General features: G+C 41.0%; 1 protein-coding gene across 4 annotated transcripts in view; it reads right to left on the bottom strand.

Annotated features, from left to right (window-relative positions):
- Nucleotides 1-14063, bottom strand: part of LOC125884927 (vang-like protein 1) — a 66017-nt gene extending 51954 nt beyond the window's left edge. Inside the window, exons 1-2 of one of the 4 annotated variants that reach the window (XM_049570222.1) lie at nt 13867-14063; nt 3609-3736 (exon numbers count right to left, since the gene is read on the bottom strand). The gene's annotated coding sequence lies outside the window, so the exon portion shown is untranslated. Of the gene's footprint in view, nt 1-3608; nt 3737-13072; nt 13089-13866 lie in introns of those variants that run through there. The other 3 variants (XM_049570223.1, XM_049570221.1, XM_049570224.1) reach the window with 3 other exon arrangements.
- Nucleotides 14064-17220: the final 3157 nt, after the last annotated feature.

Here is a 17220-nt window from a genome sequence, read left to right as displayed (position 1 = left end):
TGCCTTCTTTCCTTCTTTCTCCTACTTTTCCACACAGGGAGAACTAAGACTTGTTCACGTTGTTACACCTGCCCAGAGTAGGGCTGCAATGATTAGTCGACTAATCGACTATTAAAATAATCCTGACTATTTTAGTAGTCGACTAATCGGGTTGAGTCATTTTTCATAGAAAAGTACTATAAAAGTACCCCAAAATACTCTTATTGCAGCTTCTTACGTTCAAATATTGGGAGCTTTACACACTCTCCCATGACGGTGAACTAAAACCCGTGAGTAGGCAACAAGACATCGATGACATAATTTGGGGGTTTGGCAGAGACGGACCGACATTTTTCAACATTTTAACACATTTTCGCTCAAATGATTAGTCGACTAATCGAAGACATAATCGACAGATTAGTCGACAATGAAAATAATCGTTAGTTGCAGCTCTAGCCTAGAGTGTGTTCCATTTGCTGCCTTGTGTTTGGTGCTGAAGAGTGTTGCTATTGGTTGCTATCAATGTTTATGTCACTCAACTTCAGTATTGCACTAAAAACTGAGATAATATCAAACATGTTTGATTTTGTGGGAACATTAAGACAAGATAAAGACTTAAGACAGCTAGGACTGAGATTTATGACCATTTTACACCAAACAATTGAGGTAACAGGAGCAATCCTGAGGTGAAACTCTCGTGATTTTATTAACAAGTTAAATTTAACTGCTTGAAAAGTAGTTTGGTTTAAGGCCGGCATTAGACACTACCATTTCCCTAATAATGCACTTATCTACTGACACTGAGGTAAGGCCATATTTACATATCTTCCCACAAACCACAAAAATACAAGATATGTCATAAATTGAAAATAAAAAGCATGCAAAGATTGAAACTGCCCTCTGTCAGCTGTGATTGAAAATAATCATTATTTCCCTCTGCACAGCATTCCTATCTGATGACACAACACCACAGCGAGACAAGCTACAGTTTGGAAATGTGAACACCGCCCATCAACGTACATAATGAACAAAACAAACCTTTATTGATGCATACTTGGAACTAAATGCATGCAAAATTACAGACTTAAAGACTTTAAGCTTCTCCAGCTGGATAGGTACTTTCATCCAGAGTGCTTAATAACTGCATGAATTATTATCAGTGGCTGTTACAGGGGAATTGTGTTGGCTGATTGGACCTACATGAAGTCATTTCCAGTAAAATCAAGCTGCATTCTTTCCCAAGAGGATCAACATGTAGTAAAAGTGCTGATGGCATCATGTACAGATGCAGAAGCCAAATCAAGCATCAAATAGTTTGTGAGGACACAGTATAAAGCTGCAGACTAATTCCACGTATGGACCCTGGAGCAGGTGGAGGGTTTAAAGACTGCATTAAGGGGAAATTGTGGATAATCGGAGGACGTTTATTGAGTGCACTTGATTTGGTATGGTCAGAGTGAGTGAAGTAAAAGATGAGAGCTACTTGAATTGGCTCAAAAGAGTCACATTAAAAGCACTTTTGATTAACTGCACAAAAGGAGAGAGAGAAGTGAGTCATGGGTAGCTTGAGGCATGCCGTAAACACTCACGAATCATACCTGCATGACACACACACACACACAGAAACACACACAGCTTCTCAGACAGCTCAGAGTGTGATAAAAATGTGAGGTGTGAAATACACATGTAGTTAAAACTTAACTCAGAAAGCCATACATCAAATTTCTGCTCAGTTATCATTCACTTCTCTGTACATGTGCACTTTGAGCCAGCCCGCACACACTTGCCATTAAACATCCATCAACCCTATGGAGGATAGAGATAGGTGATACTTACCAGAGGGCTCTTTGAGGCTATGACAGTATGTTTGGTCTTCAAGTTATCTATCCGCAATATTTTAGGGGAAGTGAGCACATTCCTATTTTCTAATATCTGCATCAATCATCCAGAGTGCTTCAAACACTTTCCTATCTCGTCTTTCATACCACCACTTTGTCCTGACATGGTCTAAAGCTGCGCTACGCCTCCCAATCGAAACCAGCACTGAAACTCTGAGGCCCGGCTTCCAGCACTAAAGATTTATGGCTGATTTATGACTCCAGTCGCCTTAAAGGTGGTGAGAAACCGAGCAGCTCGTCTTCCTCACCAGACACCCCTGCTTTTCTGCATTCACAACTCCAGGAAAGAGTCACTTCGCCAGATTTAGAGCACAAACTGCAATCTTTATCTGCCACTTGGAGGGAAACACACTTCACTGGGTCCAAAAATACACAGTGGCACAAAACATCTACTATGACCCAGTTCTGTGGTGTCGGCACATCTGTGAGTGAGTGTTGTGTGTGTATATGCATGCTTGCGTGACTGTCACACAGACGACTGAAAATACTTTGAAGATTGCGCAACTGCATATTTGGATATGCTCGTTGTGCAAATCATTTTTAAATGCCTGAATCATCCTCACAAGGTGGCAAATCCTCCCTCAACTGGTTCTCTGCAGCCGTCTCACCAGCAGCACCAGCCAGCTGCTGCTGATCCTGCTCCAAACTTCAAGGGAAGCGGGGTTTTCCAAAAGCCTTTGTTAACATGGGTAACTTTTGAATCCTCTTGGATGTAGAAATGTCTCAAACAGATGACTTTGTTTCAATTTAACTTATTTTGGTCATTCAGATCTAAAAATCTGTTTAAACCCGGGCTCTCAAACTTTAATTACCTCAGGGACAATTAACACTTCTTGTTAGTGATACACCGATCATAAAATTCTGGGCTTACACTGATACCGATGTTCAGAATAAGAACTTAGCCAATTGCTGATACTGATGTTTCTTTGTTTTTTGTTATTTATTCATTCCCACATTTTTTCCAAGTAAAAGATGAATTCTTCATTATGAAAAGAAACTAAGAATTAAAGTCATTCAGCCCTTCATTACACTGTCTTGCAACAGGCAAAAATTCAACCATACAAATTCATGAAACAACCTTGAATATAACCTTCTTTCAAACGGAAAACACCTTGTATAAAAAAAACTGCTTCAACAGCCATTTTACTTCATGTATCATAATTCCCTCTTGAATATGTTTTATATTGCTTTTTTTGCCCCAGAGTAAAATTTAACAAGATTACATCTGAACACACCATAGTAACTTTAGACTTTACCTTTGCTCAATACTCATTTTTACTGAATAGAGCTCAAAATGTTAAGGTCAGCGGCTGCTAACAGCTGATGTTAACTAGCTCTCCTGCAGATTTCAACACAAATGTGTTGTTCACACTGTAGTATTAACAGGCTGTGCCCTCTGACAGGACAAAAATGAGTTGCCTGCATCCTTTCATGCCAAAGGTGTCCAAGATCTCTGTTTGTCCCAAATAAGTTCAATATTGACCCCGAGATGATGGGACACCCTTAGTTTATAGCCTGTGCAAAACTAATGTGACACATTGGAAAATCATCGTCGGTGCCATCGGTAAGTATTTGCTGATAGGCCAATGGCAGTCAACAAGGTGAATATTGGCCAATAAATCGGTGCATCCCTACTTATAAGGGGGAAAAATCCCATGTTTTATTATGAATTACACAAATGTCCAATTGTGTGACAATTCTACAGAAGTGCTGCTGAGCGAACTTTGTTACCTTTGGTGAGAGTCAGGCCAGCTGTGTTCCCGTTTCCAGTCTTTATGTGAAGCTAGGTTAGCTGGCCGTTAGTGGTAGTTTCATATTCAGTGCACAGACATCAGAGAGGTATAGATCCTCTCATTTATCTGAAAGCAAGAAAGCGATACGTGGATTTAGCAAAATGTTGAATCTTTGAATTCCAAATCATGAATTCTCTTACACATGTTCTTCTAAAGAAATGTTCATCCAGTGATTGTGGCGCAGTGATTCAAGAACCCTAGTTTTAAAGGGACCTGTATCAGAATGGGAGTGGTTAGGAACTGTTAATACTCTACTGCAGGAATTTACCCATGAATAATGACTGCTAAGCAAGCTGGACACAATCACAGAGGCATTTCCATCACCTGTTTTAATCCTCTTAAAAGCAAGGGCGCACAGCTAAATGAGGGATTAATAGGGTTAAATGAGTGCGTGGTCCAGGTTCAGTCAGAGTGCAGCCACGAGGGAAGAGAGCAGCTTGGTCAAAAGCTGATCGATTATTCCCTGACAAAACGCAGGAGTCAGTGACTCCACACATCACCTCTAACCGTTTCAGATACTTCCTGCTGAGCTAACTGTACAGTACACATGCTCACCACAGGCCCAGCGAGAGGCCGGCCTCTGAGGTCTATATTGAAGTGAAACAGGATCTGCGGGTGTTCTCACATGTGGTTTGTGTCTTTGCAATGCCAGAGAAAATTGGTAAGCGGAACCACTTCAAGTTTGCGGGGAGAGTCCGAAGCTGAAATAGGAATCCCCCACTGTGGAGGGGAGGGAGGCAGGGAGCCCTGGCAGGTTCTTCACAGTAATCCAAGACCCCTGCTGAGCTGCCGGCTTGTCTGTTTGTCCTGGCAAACACTGGCAACAAGGAGCGGGAGACGAGGAAGGGCAACATTATCACAGCAATCATGAAGCATGAAGAGTATAGCCTCTCACAAGGCCATTTTATTCACTTTGTGAAAACATGAATCATTGTTCAGGGAAACGTCTGTGCCAAACTTACTCCAAATTCCTGGAGGTAACATGGCACCAGGGTGTTCCCATTCTGATCTACATAAGAAAAAACGACTACGAGACTCAAATGCCCCAATGCAACACTCATGATTAAAGATGTCTTCTGAAATATAAAACCATATGGAGAGAAAATAAAACACACAAGCTAACAGGTGTAACAACCTGAGCGCTGACTCGAGGAACAACGACAGAATAAACATCCAGCAGCCTAAACTGGGAAGGTAAACAAACAACGTTACACAAACAGCCCAAGAAAACACTTTCATCTCTGAGCGCAGAGCCAGAGCAATGTTATGGAGTCACGAGACATCTGCTGTCAGCCGCTGTAAACAAATCAGCTCTGCTCGGCTGCACCTTTCACATCACATCCAATAGAAGCAGTCAGCGTCGCCACTTGGCGAGATTCGATTATCAGCGGCTCAAGCGAACACGTGGAAATTTGGACACTGTTGACAACTTCACGATGGCAGTATGTAATGTAACATCTCAAACAGCGTTATTCTCATTTTTACATCAGGCACAACGTGCTCTGTGCGGTTCCCATAGAAATGCGTGTTACTGTTACAGCTGCAGCTTGAGCTGATTAAGAGTCAATCTAAAACAGATCTTTCTGTTTTGGGAAACTCAAGGAAAGGTCATGACTGACTCAGAACCTACTGTATTTGCTGACCTCATAACACACTCACAAACTTTTAAAGGGACAGTTCACCCCAAAATAAAAAAATACATATTGTTCCTCTTTTTCAGATAACGAATGAAAGAATGAATGAATGAACAGCACCCACCATCACCGCGCAGAAGCAAGTAGGGCTGCAGTCATGCAGCATTCACAGACAAACACTTTATCTGGACACATTTCCCCACAAATACAACATGCTAATGTTATTAGCACCAGTCTATGGCATCTTACATTGTATAAATTAGCCTAGCGACGAGCAGAGACTCCCTCTGCTCATATGAAGCCAAGATAAATTATGTATCCATAAAGGATGAATCACACACAAGACTTAAAATGCTATTTTAGTGGAGGCTTTACTGTCTTCACAATTTATTGTTTCTTATCTGTGACATACAAGTAAACACAAGCTTCATTCCCACTAGGGGAAAAGGTATCACTATACAGAAACTGATGGGGGGTCTGCGTCACCGCGACACTGAGCGTTAGGGTGGGCATTTTCGCAGGTAACTTAGCCTGTCCCTCCCGCCGCAGGAAATAATGAACTAATCCTGGAAAGCTATTGATGTAGCACTTTTCTCTTTATGTAAGTAACACGGCGATTATTCGACCAATGAAAATTTGGTTGGACGAGAGCATATCGTCCAAATAATCGACCAGTCGACCAGGAGACTACAGCCCTACAAGCAAGACTGCATCTGCAGCTAGCTCACCTAGCATCACTGAGCTAGCTAACGTTACAGCCAAGGAGGACATCATTAATGTTTACATATCACAGCATCACAAGCATGACCCTCTCGTCCATGAGTAGATGCACGTTTCCCTCTGCTCGGTGACACGGTTGGTGGGTGTAGTTCAGTAGAAAGACAATAGCTCCTACATGAAACTGCTCACAACAAGATCTGTAGATTATCTTGAGTTAGCGAGTCATGATTTCTGGAAAGAGACATTGCTATAGAGTTTTTTAAATGTATTTTTTGGCGCTTTGAGCACCACAAGCTGTGTGCCATCTAGTACTATTATATTGGAAAGAAGGCAGACATCTCTATGGTTGACTCAACTCACACTAAACAATCTGATAAACAGCACCACAGGTAAGAGGGAAAATATGTGTTTTTGATTTTGTGGTGAGCTGTCCCTTTAATCTTTTTAAAGGAATATGTCACTATAAAATTAATGTGGATGAGACAGGGTCTTTTCTTGCCTTGAAACATTGTCCCTTTGAAGCCAATCTGAAGTCACTGAACCACCAAGTTGTTTCCCCGCAAACTGACCTGCTGACCTGAACCTCTGAAGACACTCTTACTGTACGAGTAGTCAAGCAAGGAGCTGAGGGAGTACTTCCAGTTTCCCTGTGTAGAGCGGAAAATTAAGCATCTAATGAACCAGATGAGATGATCCGTCATGTTTTCATTTGAAACCTCCTTCCAGGCAAACTGTTCATCCGTTCTTTTTGCAGAATTGAAGTGAAAAGGCCCCCGCAGCTCATTCACACTCAGCAGTGATTAATCCTGAAATCCCGCCGCCTTTTATGGCACGTCTTTGATTCCTGCACCATTTCAACACAGTTTTTACACTGATCCGCCATGGAAACAACAGTTTATCTCCGTTATAATAATAATAATCCAGCTGAAGCATAGAAAAAAAGAGACAAATGTTCAGGAAATTACTATTTCTCTCCACCAGGGCTGAATCGTGAGACAACATGTGGTCTTGGAATAATGCCAATTTGAGCAAAGATGCTATTAAAAGCTCATATGTATTTAGAGCTAATGCTGTAGCATATATTACCTATGTTTACCCAGCATGAGCTGATGGGTTTACGTTCAAAATTGGGGATAAACACCTAATTACCAAATTACTTATTCTGGATAACCAGGCTGTGATCTGACTTTTGACGGAATCTATTAAACATATCTGCTTTTGTCATTCAAAGAAATGAAGCCAGCTCTGACGTTCAGCCGTCAGCATGCAGCTCATACGCTGGCACCTCATCCCTCCCTCTGTAACCATGACGCCCTCATAGCTCAGCCTCCATTAACACCATGATAACACACCTCCGCTCACACCATAATAAGAGACGACCAGCTCATGCCACATATAATGACTTCACTTCAGCTTGAGAGGAGGTAACACCATGACCGCCGCAGTCACGAGACATGCTGGGACACGAGTGAACATTAAAGCAAGTCACTGTGGTGGAAGTCTGGCCTGGTCACATGCTCGCTGTGTTCCTGTCCATGACTGAGCAAATGAGGGTCATTAATTCTGTGGAATTCAATCAACATTCCCAAGTGTCACCGAATTTAACCCCTCAGATATTCTGTGAGATGTGAATGAGGCGCATGGAAGCAGAGAGACACACAGCTGAGGAACTGGAGAAACAGATTCAGAGTCTCTATTAGCATTTAAAAAGATTGAGTGATTAGAATCTGCACGTCATAGACTGAAAAAATCGTTAGCATGCATGCAGTGTTGATTACAAACCACTATCAGTTTCTATCTGCTCTCAGTAAGAGGTATCTCTGACTAACACTGACTCAAACCCTTATGCTTGAATCACATCTGGCTTTTACCTGTTGCATTTCTGAGCCGGTGTTACTAGGCAACCACAATGAGCTGATCCTGAGCCATCAGTAAATAAACCAGCTGTTGACAACTGCATTAGCTGGACAGAGGTGCAGTTGTTATAAAGGGTTTTCATGGTCTGATACTGTGGGACCCCCTCAGACAAAATCCAGCAACCGCTTTGGCAAATTGGAAACATTAAAAGCATGCTGAATTAGCTGTTAACAGTTCTTGTAAGCACAGAAACACTATATTACTCTGATACTAAAGGAAACTTAAAAACATGATGATTCTTAGGTGAGTTATGACGTTAGAAAGACTGTCTTGCTTTAGCTGGGACCAGCAGCTCACACTGTCAATTGGTTGGTCGGTCCAAAAAAATTTCCCCACCCTTTGGCGGCTACAATTTTTTCCCCTAGGAGACTGAAATTTGGCATGGAGGTCAAATGTGTGTGTGAAGGTGTGTCTTTTGTATTCATGCCAACTGGTTAAAAGTTAATTTGGCAATGGGAGAGGCCAATCGCAAAATGGCGCATAACTTAAGACTGGGTTCACAGACTTGCACAAAATTGAGCGGGTTTTGCAGTAGGCAAAATGTGAGGCGCACCCCACTGCCTTTTTCTGTTGAAGCCTGGCCCAACTTCTGGATAGAAACCACCATGTCATGTACATAAACTGAAACAGCGCTGAGCAAATGCTGGTACAATTGGTTAGTTTTTAGCCACCTAACAAAATCAGTATCAGTTAAAGTGTACACTACGGGGCGTCGGTGGCTTGGTGGATAAAGCAGGCGCCCCATATACAAGGCTGTTGCCGCAGCGGCCCAGGTTCGACTCCGGCCTGTGGCCCTTTGCTGCATGTCACTCCCTCTCTCTCTCTCTCCCCCCTTCATGCTTAGCTGTCCTGTCGATTAAAGGCATAAATGCCCAAAAAATATCTTTAAAAAAAAAAAAAAAAGTGTACACTATATTACAACAGTGCTTCATCTTGTCTTCAGTCTGCCCTTTCCGATGGAAAACTAAAACTGTAATCTCAAAGCCACCAGACTCCTTTGACAAAAACAGTCATTTTACTTCACAGAACATGGGAGTTGCTGGTCTACCACTGCCTTCATCAGTTATCGTGTTATGTATAGCGGTCAAAATATTCCATATATAGTGTACGTTTAGACTGATGTTGATTTTTTAAGGTGGCTAAGATACATTTTGCTGCTGCCACCTTCCACAGCAGTACACTGCTTAGCTATCATGCCAGGAGGTATGGTTCATCAAAGACACTAGCAAAGACAGTGCATAAAATAAGGACCACCATGTTTAACTATATATCTTTAAATGGTACAGTTACAGCTAAAAAATGGCAACAGAAATAAACATATTTGTTCATTTCACATATCTATGCAATTCAGTTTTCTAGTGACAGTAAGTGACAGCAGTTGTTAGTTCAACGTCACAGTTATTCAGTCTAGTTTGCCATGAAGTAAACTCACAGATCTGTATCTTATGGATGGGCAGAGGGCACTTGCTCTGGCTCTTACTGAACGTAAGAGCCTGTTACCAATTAGTACACTGGTCACAAGGAAATGTTAAACTGTGTGGGTGTATGAGACCCTCAGAAAGAGAAATCACGATAAGGACCATCAGCTGGTCCAGGAGCGTCGCCTGGATGATGGTCGATCCAAGGCTTATTTTAGGACAAGTCTGGGACAGTTTGACAATGTCCCGTCCATCATTGGGCCTACTTATGGTTGGCAAAATTTTAGAAAGTAGTTGAGGCGATAGTTTGTTCAGATATGTCTTGCAGCTTGCCTCGGATGACACCTAAAGTGAACTAACTTTAGTTTAACACAAACTATGTATGCTACCGCTTGTAGTCATCCCCACCACAGAAGGCCCACCTCTCCATTCAAATGATGTTGGGCGCTTCTCCTGCTCTGAGTTGAAACTTTTTCAAGGGCACTCCTGCAAAAACTTGAAACGCACAGAGCTAAAACAAAAATGCAAGGCACTCAGCTGTTTATGCCAATTGGCATGCATGCCCATATGTGGTCACAGCTATTGCGAGTTTGCACTTGTTTTATGATTTCTGAGGAGACTTATGGACGTTGACATAATGACAGAAAGTTAAACTCACACTAAATTTAAAGATATGTGCGTCATATCTGTGTGTTCAGACTGTGAGTAATGACTCTGAGAAGAAATGATTTGTTCATCTTGTGATAAAAAAGGCACTGAAATGTCACCGTGGGATATTGATGACTAATGCTTAAGTAATGCATTTATATTCCATTTGCACTTGTGACTATTGATCAGGGCCTGTATATCACTTCACATACTTATTTATAGACTTATTTTAAATATTTGGATATTCCTTCCAGTGTTTCTAGGAGCTTCTTATTCTCTTGTGATGTGTGATTACATATTTTACCTCTGTGAAAGACACTCTTTGCTGCCCCAGTGACCTAATTTCCCCATGGGTATCACCATTTATCACACAAACACTCATAGCCGGACTGGAAAACCCTGAGCTGACAGACAGTAGGATAAAAATGACACTGACATATTGCCTGTTTCCTCCCAAGAGAGCAACTTTTCTCAACTTTTTTTCTTTTAGCACAGCACTGAAAACAAACCAGAAGCCAAGAAGTCCGACAGTGAGAGTCGACTGGAGATAAAGGAGTGAATAAGCAAGTCCTTTCTTCTGAAGTTAATTAAATACTCAAGGTGTTAAAAGTCATTTGAAGGCACACAAGGTAGCTGTACCTCTTGTTTATTAGAATCTCCATGGCAACATGAAGGCCGTTGGAGTTGACTGACATCTTGTGCTGCCAGTTACTGCAGCACTATGCCCTGACAATACAAGAGATGTGACTGGAATAACTAAAGAAATACACTTGAGTTAAATATCTAGAAAACCTTCACCCTTTACAGTGAAATGCTTTTAACTGATACATACATGCTGGGAGCTCTGTAAGCGAGCAACACACTCATGTAGCTCACCATGCTCAAGCACACACCTCACATCTGAGAGCTCTTGACAGGTGTCATCATCGCTACCAATATTCTCTCTGCAGCTGTCACGCAAAACCACCACCACTTTTCTGGGACGGAAAGAGAAGAAGAATCCATGCACAACTCTCAAATGTTATTCTCACGCACAGCATACAAGTCTCCATGATAATAAGGGTCTTACATAATTTATGGAGAGGAAGAAACAGTTGTTGTCACCATTTAGTGTCGGTCTGAGCTCTCACAATGTCACACTATGTTACCATGCTGCTTCTGCACAGACAGCTACAATTTGAGATATGGTGTGTGTTGCTGCTGAGATTGACTTTACTTACAGGGTAGTTAGCTATGTAGTAAGCATGTCCATTCAGTCTCCTTATAATTTAAAAGAAGAAAAGTCTAAATGAAGAGCAGGGAACCCAAAATAGAAGTCCACATTTAACTTTTTAGTATTTAAGATGGAATAAAGTTGTAAATGTATCATCAGTTAAAAAACATGTTTAGAGACACTGATAAAACTGCTTGCCTGGCATAAACTGAATAACTATAGTCAATACATCCATTATTTTGACAATCAACTAATCGTTTGTCATTCAGCAAGCACAAATGCGAAACATGGAGAACTTCCCTCTCTCAGTTTTAAGTCATTTTAAAATAGGGCTGGGCAATGTATCGATATTATATCAATATCATGATGAGATTAGATATTGTCTTAGATTTTGGATGTCCTGATTTTAAAGGCTGCATTACAGTAACATGATGTAGATTTTTGAACTTATCAGACTGTTCTAGCTGTTCTATTATTTGCCACTTAAGACGCATTCACACCAGGTTAGTCCGGGGAACTCGGTTCGATTGGGCATGGAATGCCAAAAAATTTCACACCCTCATTTGGTTCGGTTCACTTTCACCCTGCCCTTTTTAAAGTGGACCAAACCACCTGGACAACGTCACGCAGTTACAACAGCTGCTCGTTTGGGGGCGGTATTGCCCAAAACGACCACTGACCAGGATGAAATAAAGCATGAGGAAGAAGAAAACCTGGCTCATTGATTAGCCAGGACCGAAAACGGAAATCCATCTCCTTCAGCCGGCTTGGTCACCACAAAAACACCAAACACCAAAATGCACTGCGCTCTACATCACCTCCTCTCTTTGGTTTGCTGGACAGTCCGTTTGCATTTCCCACTGTAAGCGAACCGCACCAGGGTTCACTTGCAAGTTAACCGAGACCCCCAGTTTTCAAGCGGACCAGGGTTCAAATGAGCGTTAACACCACTCCAAACGAACCAAACTATCCGTGGAAGTGGACCAGAGTTCGTTTAAAACGGACCAAATAGCGCCAGTGTGAATGCGTCCTTGGTCATTATGTCCATATGACTTATAATTATTCATCAAAAATCTCATTGTGTAAATATTTCGTAAAGGCACCAACAGTCAATCTTACAATATCATCATAGCATCCATATCAAGTGAGTGAGTAGGTTTTGTTTCAGTTTTTATGCACCTATGTGTGCTTTTACTACATCAATTTGAGGTGGAAACGTTTAATATTTTATTTCATCAAATAAAAGTCTGCTTCTGCTACTATCATGTTTTTACTGGGGGGGGGGGGGGGGACGACGACTAATGTACACCTCCTAAATACTTTGGGGACATGCCCCCTGTGTCCCCCGTAATCTACGCCTGTGATCGATAATGAGGTACCTGGTCAAAAATATTGTGATATTTGATATTCGTTGTAACTATATTTTGGTTTTCGATGGTTGACTGGGCAGAAGATACACTTTGTAAATGTTACCTTAATAATTGTTGGCCCGCCAATTATGAACACAACAAAAGCCTATTTGTTAATTTAACTGTGTAATATTCATTAATGTTTTTTGTCAATAAAATCACAAATGGATCAAAAACAGAGCAGACATCCAGCAGCTAAAACAAAAACCATTACCGGTTATTAATTAGACGTCACCAGACTGCGCACGTGCCACAGGAACACCTTTTTGACCAATTTTACCTGGCTAATTAGCTCATAAGACATTTAATAAACCAAAAATAAGCTGCTGAGCTAAGAACAGTCACTGAAGGAAGTTGTTACACCTGGAATAATTTAAGCATAGTGTAAAGTAGGTTACTTTACCAGCAGTCACTCCAGAGCAGGTTTACCCGCCCAGCCCTACCTGTGACCCGCCAGACAGGCGGACCTAGACACAGGAAACTCCCTGGTTTCACCGTGGCCTCGGCAGCCCCCCTCCTGCTCTGCCTCACCTCAGTAACCTATTTATGCGACTACTTGAAAACCCAAATCGCGCCACATTGGTTTCAGACTGGTGTCCGGTGTGTTTTCTGGCTTACTGGTTGTTTTCTAAGGCTGGGAGTGCTACCGTGTATCCGTCCGCGTCAACTCAGCCGCCGCAGGTTACAGTTTACAGCTGAGCTGCGGTGCACCAGCCGGGGTAATGCGGATCCAGTCAACCGTATGAAACATAGTTGACTTTTTCTCTGTCACAGAGGCTGTGTGAGTTTCTGGTTGAGGGGGGAGCGCTTTAAAAACGGATGTTTAACCAAAGCGAGGATGTAACAAAGTCGCCACTGTGGCGACAAATGAACAAAATACGGTGTAACTTCCCGAGTGTGTGTTAGTGCGCTGCTCTGACCGCAGTTTGAGGGCATTCACATGAAGTTGAAAGCATTCCCTTTCATACAGGTAGAAAGACAGCAAGGGCGTGTTCCCAAGTCTTTCTTTAAAAACACGCATTCAGCCCAACACTCAACAACAGCCTTTGTTCTGTTGACAGAAAAACAGGTAGACACGGTAACCTATAATTCTGTAGGCTTCACGAACCAAGACAGGACATTATAGCATGTAAGGCACAGCTCCACTCACTACTGAGCCCGCACACTAACATCTGCAGAATAATACATATCACACACACACACACACTGTCTCCTGCCTTATTAAAACATAACTCACCCTTTATCGGCGGAGATATCATTCCCGTGGTTGATCATTTATCCAGAGGTTATTAAATAGTTTGCCCCAGAGCACACGGTAGGCTGCAGCAGGAAGCAGCCCTTGGTGACCGGAGGAATCACCCTGGCAGTCAGGAATTTCACAGGGGGCAGAGCTTCTCAGCATATGGAGGTGTAGTGCGCAAATATGGCGCTAGGGGGGGTGTCTCCTGCACGTGAAGCCACTGCCAATATGTCACACAGCAAGGAGAAGTGAGCCGGCTGCATGTTGCGTTAGTTAATTACAGTAATTCGTTGAATACAGGGGCGTAAATTATTCTAATGTCTCTCAAGGTGCGCACTAGGAAGGGGCCCAATGAGAAGTAGACTAGTTTAAAATCTTTATGGGTACATATTGTAAAAATTTGAAGCTTTTATTCTCAATAAAAACATGTTTTAACATTTCAGCAACTAAAATGTGCACAATAAATCTACTGCCAGGCATCTTATGCTTGAACTGTTGCCAAACCTCAATAGCAGAGCCTCGTCTGGAGTCTTCCTCACTGGTTAGCTATGGATGCCAAATCCAAAAAAGTAAAAGTCTCTGAATAAAATAGAGAATTTAATAGAGCATGGACAGGTTTGTTTGCTCTCACTGACAGCTCTGCAAAGATAAAGTACTAAATAATCATAAAAAGTGCCCTGCAGAGTAGCCACCTTGTGATAAACCATGAATGCTCATTTAGACTATTAGTGTACGCTTTTTTAGACTTAATAACCTGTTTTACCTTCATTAACCCTTTGAAACCTGAGCAAATTGGCTTGATTTCTTTTAAAAACATGGGAGGAAGGCTATGAACAACAAAAGAAGAAATAACCCCCAAAACTGTCAAGAAATGAAAATGAAAAACAAGAAAATTAGTAAAAACAGTCATAATAATTTTGTAACATAATTCTAAAATGTAATAATAATAAGAATGATTATAAATATTTCCTCCCTATCTTTTTAAATAATTTTCAAAATATTTTATTTATTTATTTGCAATTTGTGGGACATTTCCTGACAAGTTGCTCATTGCCTTTTTTCCCCATGTTTTTGAAAGAAATCGTACCTATTTGTTGAGGGTTCAAAGGTTTAAAAGCCTCAAATGTGTTTTGCAACCCCACACAGATTTTGGCTCTTTTAATAGTAAAGGTTGCTGACCCCTGAAATAAAGCATGCAGCAAAATGTAAAGCAAAATACTTTCTTCGGGTATGTTTTCAGAATATTAAAATAATCTGTTTTAAATAATAATTTGTGGCTGAGATTTTTCCACAATTAAAGTTTAATCACAACATGGAAAAGTCTTAAAATTTAAATAATTTCTTTTTCATTTGGCTGCAACAGGACAAGTTTTTGAAAAGAGAATTTTTGTCCTTTTTTAAGTTTTTCTTATCCTTTTTGTAAAGTGATTTGAGTGTTGTAAAGACACACCCCAACATTTTTGGTGTTCTAGTTTGTATCTGTTTTTCAGACCTGTATTTTTATTCACTTTACTGGACCTTATTTGCTTCTGTATTATTTACTTTGACTCACTTTAATTACCTTTTGCTTTAGCTGTGTTTTAAAGAAGGGTCAGAAAACGGTTATATGTAATGTTATTAAACTCTGTGAAGGTGATGACGCCGTCTGTATGGACTTTGATATAACTTCATAAAAAAGAGAAATTAACAAAAAAGCTTTCAAATAACATCATCTGTCCACATCACAGTTGTGTAAGTTTCATTCATATTTGACCTTAATTACTTTCCAAACTTGTGATGTGTTATTAATACTAACAGTTCTAGTATTACGGTGTACAGCAGTTGTGCATGTTGATTTATTGTATATTCATATAGTGTACTATATGATTTATGATGAATAATATGATAGGAAATGAGTTGTTATCTATTTTTTTTCTTGGGGGCAGACGGCCAACAGATTTATTAGATTTATTAGATTAATTACTGGTTACCAACTGGTGGGTCATGGTCCAAAATTGGGTCACGGCCCACTGTAAATGGACCACAAGTGACTTTAAAATGTGTCAAGTTTGTAAAAAAAAACACACTTTATTTCTAAGTACAGTCAATTTCCAGCATGGAGCTGTCTATTTTGAAGTGTTGTTTCCTGCTGTAGAGTGAGTGGCAAACAGACAGCTACTTGACAGAGACAGCAAACTCACTCAGTGACATGGCCAAACAAGTATTAAACTGCATGGGCCTCAAACTAATGACGAAGGAAAAATTCAGACCCCGTGGCTGGACCAGTTGGGAATCAGTGGCCTACATCACCATCATACTTTCATGTATGAACAGCACTAATTTGATCATATTGACCTCTTAATGTTCGCCCCTCATGTGTATAAAATTCAGAAGAACGAGGTTCCCCCAAAAGATGTAAGTGGACATATAGCAGTCCATGACCTTGATCCATTAACCATCACTTTCCACTGGTCATTGTCTGGCCAAAAAAAGTATTCTGACCTTTGACCTGAAGCTTAGCTACTTAAAAGTGGCTGCAAATGTAAAATAAATGTCTATTTTAATAGGAAATAAAGTAATATTGCAATTTTTTTTGGAAATGCTGATGATTTGTGATCGATTATCCCCTAAAGATCAAAGCCATTAGAAGCCATATGTCTGATCAGTGATGTCGCTGTAAACAAGCAGATGGGAGCAGAAAATGGCAGCATCTCACAGAGCTGCTGTTGCCTCAACAAGTCGTAGATCTGCTTTACATGGATGTCACACGTTCAGGAAAACAAGCTGCAACATCTTCTGTTCTGTCTCCAAAGACAGCACTGGTTGCATTTTCTGTACTCAGCAAGCACACATATTACATAAAACCAAACTTGGTTTTAGTGGTTAAATTCTGTTGTATAACAGCATTGCGAATATGAAATTCTATTCAGCTCACAAACTTCACAAAAAGACTTTTTCCAGAGAGGTTTTTTAAATATTTAGACAAGAGCCAAAGCTCCCTCTGTTCTGCCATCCGCCCACGCAGAGGGAGTGTTTTTGTCACAGCTCATGAAGTTGAACAAGGTAAACAGTTGTCAGTGATACAAGCGCTCGCTCACTCAGAGCAACAGAACAAAACAGTGGAGTGATAGCAATCTGGCCTGGACACAGTCAGTGAATGAGACACAATGAAGTCACTGAGGCCTTGAAGCAACCTCTTAAAAGAAAATGTAAACAAATATTTCTCTTTTCCGTCTGTAACTTCCAGCCCTTTAATAACGGAGGACATTTATTTGATATGTGACACTGCCCCTCCCCTACTGCTTTACTGCTGTAACTCATTGTTACAGGAGGAGCTTGGGGGCACTGGTGTTTTTATTGACATGAATACAG

Source organism: Epinephelus fuscoguttatus, linkage group LG24, assembly GCF_011397635.1.
Source record: "Epinephelus fuscoguttatus linkage group LG24, E.fuscoguttatus.final_Chr_v1".
Classification (NCBI taxonomy): Eukaryota; Metazoa; Chordata; class Actinopteri; order Perciformes; family Serranidae; genus Epinephelus; species Epinephelus fuscoguttatus.
This window is presented reverse-complemented; position numbering and strand designations above follow the sequence as displayed.